Genomic DNA, 8,923 nt, shown 5'->3' with positions numbered 1-8,923 from the left:
AGTTAGCTTCTCTCCATAAAACCATGAAGCCAATTAGTAGGCGCCCTTCAGTCTAATTTTAGACTTTTTTTTGACTCTGTGCTGAGTTGACATATCTGAGCATTTTGAGCTTTGTTTACAGTGACACATGTTTCCATCCCTGCTGTGACAGTCATTATTTCTGGCTGCAGTTTGTTAAAGTTAAATTATTGTAATTAATGCGGATTCACAAACGTGCAAATTAAATTTTAAACTTCAGTGAAATGAATGGAAACCAAAAGCTGTATAATAAAACAAAAAAAACATTAAAAAAAAGTCTAGAAACCATATTGCATCCTTTTGAAATTGAGTACACAAAAAATGTTTGGCAAAAACTTACAAACACACTGATATGATCCTTTAAGGGCAACACCAGCAGTAGCCTACGACTGGCTGACCATTTTCATTTTGATGTGTGAGGAAAACAGGAGCAAACACAGGAGAGAACAGCGACTGCACTCACAGTAAAGCTCTGTTTGGGTTCAAACTCAGGACCTTCTTTCCGTGACGAGACAGTAATCACAACTGAGCCACTGTGCCGCCCCAGGAGGCTCTTGTGCTGCCTAATATCCCAGCACCGTCCTCATAAAAGATAAGCAGTTATGGTAATGTGACTAATAATTAATTAAATCAGTGCACTCATTTGAAGATAATCCTATGTCAACATACAGTACTTGGCTCCATATATTACATGTTATGTATTAATATGAACTCAGGCATGAACTCAGAATCTTAAACCACAAAGATAAATTAGGTTTTCTTATTAATATTATAATTTGTGCAGCAAGAAACTCCACAGTCTAATCAGATCACCCAATTAGTTTCTCTCTAGTTTCTAACGTTGTGTGCTGTTCTTGTGTTTTCCCAAGAACTTGTCACCACACAGATACACAGGCATGTGTCACTGAGTAAACATAAACAAGATTCATATAAAAAATTAACAAAAGCACAAGTCTTAAAGGAGAATTCTGGTCGATTTCAACACGTAGCTCTGTTGTTTGTAAATTTGGGGTGCTGTCAGTAGCGAGAAAAACGAAAACAATCGGTGTTGCCTACACCATGTTATCCTCCTGCTACAGTTTGCACCCAGGAGGCTGGACCTTTCCAATCACAAAGGTTATAAGACGTTGTACGTCTCAGTTTCTAGGGGCAGGGTTGAGTCAGGCATTGTGTTGTTTGGACTGGATAACTAAGAAGAGGCGCACACATCCGTGACCTTGTTTCTTGGGTATAATTGAAAATGGAACGATTGTTTCTTGAAGCAAACTCCATGCCACCACTGTTGTGTGGGGTCTGTTTCCTGGTACCAGTATTGTAAATAAATGGACTCATTCTTAGACAATGCAGACTAATGAGATTGTTTTTCATTCACCAAATAGAGACTGACCTAAGAGTAGGCCTACAATTTTTGTTCATTAATTGGAATGAGAAAATCTTTTTCAACTAACACTGAACAGAAGATTTCAAACATGAATGTGGAAAATTAAAATGAGTTATAATAGTAAAGCAGGGACAATGTGCCCTCACCTGGTCAAGTGTCTGTGGGCTTTCATTATCAAAAAACACAACAGTGGATGATTTCACTGATTAGTACACCTCGAACCAGAAAGGGTAAACTAATCAGCGCTGGATTTATTGTTAAAAGAACCTCATTTCAGCTCAGTTTTTGATGTGAACAGTGCTAGTATTTTTTAATGTTTTGAATTGTGATAGAGCATGTTGGACATTTTCTGTTGTGAGGAAAGACCACCAATGTTTCGACAGGACTTTGTCTTCTTCAGGGAATTGAGGCCATTTTCTGTTACCATAATGTGCTGCAACTCAACATCAGACTTTTAGTCTTCAGAGGGATCTTTGCCACAGGGGTACTGCATTGCTTTTACATTGAGGTGCATGTTGTGATAGTGGCCTGAGGGCAACAGCTGACTTTTGTTGTGTTTTGCGGCCTCTGTTTTGATGGTGCCTTATAAAATCATATCTTATTTGTCAAAGGTAAAGATGGACCAGGTCAGCAGTTTATTTGAAGGGCCACAAACATGATGAAGTAATGAAGAAGTAATGTTTGGTTAATCATGATTACAAGTACAACACTACAATTCAGTATGTTAGCCTGTCACTTTAACTACAGATTTACCAATGAAGAAGACATCATCAATTAATAAAAAAATCATGATGATTGAAACACCTTAATCGATGCATTAATTAACTTATTGTTCTTACACTAAGTCATGCATGAGATACTATTAATCCTAGTGCATAACTGAGAGTTCATTACATGAATGAATTCATGCTTTTTGATTCATGAAGTCATGTGTGAATTCATGATAATTCATGTGTTACCTTATACTTTCAAAGTAATTTGAAGTATTTACTGTGAGTCAAATTGAGTGGGAATATGAACCTCCATAGAAATATGACATATGACAAGGATTTGTACTGCCATGGTTCTGCTTCTCTATTGTTTAGAAATTACATTAAATAAAGCATTTTAAACACTGCAGTAAAATGAAAAATAAAATTGGAATTGAAGCAAAACAACCTTGTATTGTTACAATTTTGTGTTTTGAAAAGGGATTTATTTGCTACTTACTGCAGGGCCAGATCTACTTTCACCTTATATGTAACAACAAGAAAGTGTCCGTAGTTAGTGTTCTACCAGTATAATGTTTCAGCTGTATTTTCCATTAGGTCGTCCTCATCTCTGTCAACAAAATGTGTTCATCTCGTCTTTTCTTTTCATTATCCACGCCTCTCCCAATTCTCACTGACTGAGTTGTTACAGAGCACTTTATCTTATTACACCAGTGAAGGAAGGAAGGAAGCCTCAGAGGCAGCGGTGGAACAGGCCTGATATGGCAGCCATGTAATGTCCAAATCATCAATCTAAGGCTTTTGTTGTGTGATGATATCAGGCTGATGAGCTCAATTAAATATTGTTTGTTGTTTGGCACTGGCACAAAAATAAAGTCTGGTGCAACAGAGGGAACAAAAGTATGTCAGTCTCAATGTTTCCCTTTTGAATATTGCATGAGGCTCCGTCTGTGTGGTGCACATTACGTTGTTGGTCCAGCGGGAATTTACTCCATCCAAATCATTATTTTAGGGCTCAGACTTGGTTTTACGTGACAAGAATGATTAGGTTAAGGGTTAAAGGGTTGAGGTCAGGGATGAAATGATAATCAGTGTGGGTAACAGTAAGCATTGCGAGAAAGAATGGAATCACTAGAATCTCAACATGTGTGTGTTTGTGTTTTGGAGCTCAAATGTCATTGCGCTTGTAATCCACCTATCAAGACATGTCTCTTACCTCCCACTTTAACTTGTTCATGGCTAACTTTTGCTATTTAGATTTCTAAATCAGACAGGTTGAAGATGTATATTGCTGTTCCTTTTTATAATATGTTGGCATGTTTTCTTATGTCTTAGATGGACATTTTTGGACTTCTTAATAATCTCCCAGCATTTACCCCTCCCCACAATTCACTCACAAAAAGGAACATGACATTTCGTTCATGTTCCCAGCCAATGACCATCTCTGCACTTCTACAGATATTTTACTGATTGCTATGTTTTTGTGTAGATAGATAAAAAAAAAAAAAAAAAAAAAGATCCATTGTATTGACCTGTGCAGGTAACATCACATAAACCTAATACATTAAAGGAACAGTTCAACATGGTGGTTATGATTAGCTTAGCTTAGCACAAAGACTGAAAACTGCAAAACAGCTAGCCTGGCTTTTACAAAGGTAACGTCTGCTTAGCAGTATCTTTAAAGATCAAATTTAATCCACACAAAAAAAACAAAGTGTAAAAACAACAATTTCGACAAAAAGTAGTAGTCAACTTTTTATAGTCCAGCACACAACTCCCAATAAAACGTTTTTGGTTTTTACAATTTGGCTTTTGTTGTTGTTTTCTAAAAAATGACATTGGGAAAACAACATTATATCCAGGTGTGTCTTAGCAGTTTGCAGTTTATTTGATGCATTTTAAATATATGCTTAATTAGCATCCTAACTGCAAGTGTTGATTATAGAGATGTCATTTATGTCTCTGACTCTTGGACTCTGATATTTATTTATCAAACGCTGCCTCTCCAATTGCCACTGTTTGCAAAGATGCCATACTGTAGACCTCATCTTTCTATGCACACAACACAACACAAACATATGCAAATGCTTACAATTACAATGCTTCATTTAATGCACCGCAGACTGCTGATGGCCTAAATGTTTGAAAAAGTAACAATTTACACAGTTTGTTCCACATGGGCAGGTGTAACCCTCACTATAGTTGCTATGAATATAAACACTGCCCTATAGTGCCAAATATCCAGTATGACAATGTTGCAACTATAAGTCTGCCAGGCTGCAATACACGGCTGCTAAAGTCAACACGATTTGTGAAATGAGTTTTCCTGAGAACTCTGGAATGCAGATCTTGTTTTGTCGACACAAATTTATGTGAACATTGTGTTCATCTACCATGGAATGATTATGTGACCATGTCATAAATCGGACTTTGTGATAATAGTACATTTATAACCTGAGGGCCAATCTGATTTTATTGACCATATAGGCTATAGCTGCAATGACATGGGTCATTGAATCTGTGCTGTACTGGATAGTTTTCAGTGATGTCAGCATGAAGTTGGCGGCTTTGTGTGGAAGGCTTTAGCAAAGGATCCAGGGGTGTTTTGATATCTCTCTATAGGAAAGAAGAAGAGGATGAGGGGCTATTACAATTACTATGAGCAGATTTGAAGATGGTAGCTGATCATGAACACATGAATTAAATGAAGTGTTTTGAGTGCTTTCATGAGACATTGGAAGATATTGTAATAGGTATACAGAAAGACTGACCTGAGAACAGGTTTGGTTTTATCCAGACGCATCATTCTCCACCGCTCCATCCAGCTGAATTTCTTCATGTCCTCACAGTTTAGCCTCTGACCCTGCTTTGCCTAAGAGTTTCATTTGACAAGCCTCGCTGCCTCCTCCTCTATTTGTTCCAAAAGCATTTCTTTTCCCTGATGGCCCTGTGGCCCATGTTGCACCTGCCCTACAATATCCCATCATGTCTGGGCTCTGACTGTGCCCATTGGCTGTGTCTCTCCGGTTTCATTTGCATCCTGCTGAAACAGTCCTGCAGCTCTGGCTATTAAATCCTTAGACTTTAATGCTGTCAGATTAATTTTAGGTTTTACCTTCGTACACTTAAACTTTTCAATTAGTTTGGATAGGTTTATCTCCCTTGCCAATACAAAGCCACACAAGGAAGGCTTTAAGTTCTGAATCTGCTGTTTAGCATTTAAGGTTGCACTTTATGATCTCCCTAAACTCTTTCTGGGCTTCTGCAATGAAGAAAATCTATTTAGGCCTCCTAGGTTAGAAACTTAATATATATATACTGAGTGAGCCTGCAGTAAAACTTACATTTGATTATAATAATTGTTTTAAAATTTACAATTAGTTTCCCCTGTGCTGAGTTTGCTCCTCTTTATCACAAGAGACCACACTATCACACTTACATATTTGGCTGTAGAAGTATTGGATCTTTCTTGATACTTTAAATTTTTTTCTGTCCACATTTAAGCTGAGTGGTAGTTTTTGTCTTTACACTGTAGGTGCACAGGTTGACATAAATAGAAGATAATACAGGTCCTTTTAGAATTGTACGCCCACTTTTTCAGCATGTACAGGTATGTATGAACTATAGACCTGCTCTGCATTGGTCACCACCGCAGTACAGGAACATTTGACATACTTACCATTATCATTACCTCGACTATTACAAACACAGAGATAATGGTGTAAAAACAGTGGAGCATTCCTTTTAATGAGAAACGGACTATGTGTGGACCAAATATGTCCACAACACATCTATCAAACCTGATATCTTAGGTGACATTTCAGACACAACTACTCTGATTTTGATGAGGGATGATGCGTCATTATTCAGTTGTGTCCTTGTCAGGCCCACTATAATTAAGAGAAGTGGCCTCCAACCCCCTGACACACACACACACACACACACACACACACACACAACACACACACACAAACCTGAATAACCAGTTCATTCACACAGGGCCCCTTTATTCGCCTTTGTTGTTTATTTTGTGTGTGAAGTATAAAATGCTTTCCAATTGATCAACCATTCAGCTACTTTAAAACTAAAGGCTTTACAACAAATAAATACAGTAACAATATTATTGCATATTTTATGTAAACGTAGAGCTCTTGCTGCACTAGAGTTGCATAAACAGTTTGCAATTACAGTAATACAGTAGCATTTCATGTTGAAGAAGATATCTTGAACTAACAACACAAAGGAAAAAAAAATTGAAACTTCTAAAGTTTTCAAAAGTGTGATGTTGCAATTGAAAGAGTGCCTGAAATCCATTTTTTGGGACTGATCATAGATAATGAATTATGCTGGAAACCACATTTACAGTTTTTTTTTGATTGCTAAACGACAGTGGGCACAACTGGAGTCACGTGCAAAACTCGAACTACAGTCTGAACAGCAGGAGTTCATGTGGACCAAACTCTAGTTCGTTTCTCATTGCTTGAACACAGTTTTCTAAACTCTACACACTTATCCCATGACTTTAACCACAACGTGCACAACACTGTAGATTTACAGCACTTTGTTCAAATGCTAACACACTGCTGTCAAAACTGTTAACCACACATTCAAAACAAAATGGATTTCAGTCTGGTGCCTATCAAACACTGCTGATTGCAATTTTAGCTGAAAGCCTAAGCAGGTGTCTTGTTTTAGACTAGTTAGTGAACATGTACGGTATTTATACAGAGAAAGCTCAGAAAGCCTTTTTTTGTATACAAACAACAAATAAGAATGAAACAATTATACACTGTACCGTTTGAGAGAAACAGGTAAAAGCAAAGATACCAATATGTCCAGGTAAGATGTCTGAGGTTATGTACACAGCTATAAAAAAAGTGAAAAACACTATATCTTTACAATAGTAAAACTGCGTTCTTACTGTTTTTCAGAAAATCATGGAGGTGAAAGCAATGGAAACACTACATTAATTTGTATTTAGAGATGATGCAGACATCCAATGTGATGAAGAAAATTTGCCACATGATGCTGGAGAGAGGCAGGATTACAGTAGTCACACTATTCTTTGTTACTGTTATGTACCTTTAGTTTTTTTTCCCAGTAATTCCATAAAAGACTAGAGACTACATACTATATTGAAGCAAACTGCTGCTTTTCATTCCTTCTTGTTTACCTTATGTAAAATTAGTATATTATAAAATCTATATCTTTTCTTTTAAGAAACTATTGAGTAGTGTGAAGTCACTCAAATTGTTCAAACTGTAAAGATGAAAAGTTTTCTATATTGGTGTTTGATGCTAGTGTTTTTACTCTCAGTGTGTTCTGAGTGACAGTGTGTGTTATCTCAGTGAGGCTTGTTCATAGTGTTTGGCTGCACTGAGCCTGTTTTGAGACATGTGTAAAAGGTCAAACAGCTACATTTTGTAACCATTTGCTTTATTATGGGATGTATCCTCATTGCACCACTCTTTCAGTAAAGGGAAGCATAACATGTTGTAAGTAAGAGCTTGTACTCTCAATAATCGCTCATTTCCATTTAGCACATTGTAAAACTAGTGCAAATAAGATCGTTGAAGACCAGAAGAAAAGTAATCCAAGCTTTACAGTAATATTTACCATTTCACGTAACTACATGGAAATGTTTGGATGCAGATATGATAGAAAGAGTATAGGAAGCCCAGGATATAACACAGAGGGGGAGAGAAAGACAGCGAGGGGGAGATGAGTCTCTACCAAAACACAGCTGCTAGTTGAATAAGTAAAGCCACCTAAAGGAGGAACACAATGATGAGAGGAAGCAATTCCCACATACTCTATCAAACACAAAGACTGAAAAAAATTGGCGCATGGGAGATTGTGGGAAAACTGCAGACACTTTTTTTTTGCAAAAGTGAGAAGCAATTGCACACAGACCTTTAAGGAACTAACAAGAGGGAGGAAAAAGGACAAGGTGAAATGAATGCCAAGCTAGCACATTCGCAGGAAGGAGAGGGATTTTGGAGGGAGTGTTGGTTGATGGGGTGTTGGAGGAAATGTTTCCGTGAGAGAGAACATAGTGAGAGACACGAGGCAACAGATGGAGAGAAGAGGCCCAGAGAGGCTGGCAGCAGTGATACTCCGGAGAGAGAAGGCGGTGGGGGGGTGAAGCCCTGCGTCCACTGAATAACTATCACAACCTTATTAGGAGAAGCAATAATGTGCTTCAAAATATATTGATGAGTCTCTCGAGCTTGATTTTGCATGTGTGCTGATAAAAAAAAAGAAAAAGAAAAAAGAATGACAATTTTTATGTAATATTTAAACAGTAATGGTTATTCTTTGCCATGATTGCATTTGTATTTAGTTCCTAGCGACTGTATATCATTATATCTCATCTTCCGCCAAACTGCATACTCCACAACAATGTACAGGCATAATGTGTTCGCTTGAAGAGAGGGGAGATAGAAAGTGTGAGGTAGGAGCAGGAGGAAAATGAAGATGAAGTGTTTGATGTATGTCTCGAGAACAAGAAAGGCCTTAATGATAAAACACTGCCAATGAATAAGTCTGCCAGTGGACAGGGCAGGCCTGTCAGCGTAAGCATAAAAGGTGATGAGTGAGAGCTTTGCACTGTTAAACCTTCATGCTCCAGGATGCACAGTGCTGAAGCCAGAGAGGTGGCCTAGGAATATAAAACATAGCCATAATGAAGTGCTGGCATAAAAGTGGCAGCAACCACTCTGTTGAGCCACAAATAAAATTAAAAAAACATGATTTGCTCCTGAATCAGAAAACTCAATTTGTTTGCAGCATACAGAATGTGACCAGAATAGAA

The sequence above is a fragment of the Perca fluviatilis genome, chromosome 16 (genome assembly GCF_010015445.1).
Source record: "Perca fluviatilis chromosome 16, GENO_Pfluv_1.0, whole genome shotgun sequence".
In the NCBI taxonomy this organism is placed as follows: domain Eukaryota; kingdom Metazoa; phylum Chordata; class Actinopteri; order Perciformes; family Percidae; genus Perca; species Perca fluviatilis.
This window is presented reverse-complemented; position numbering follows the sequence as displayed.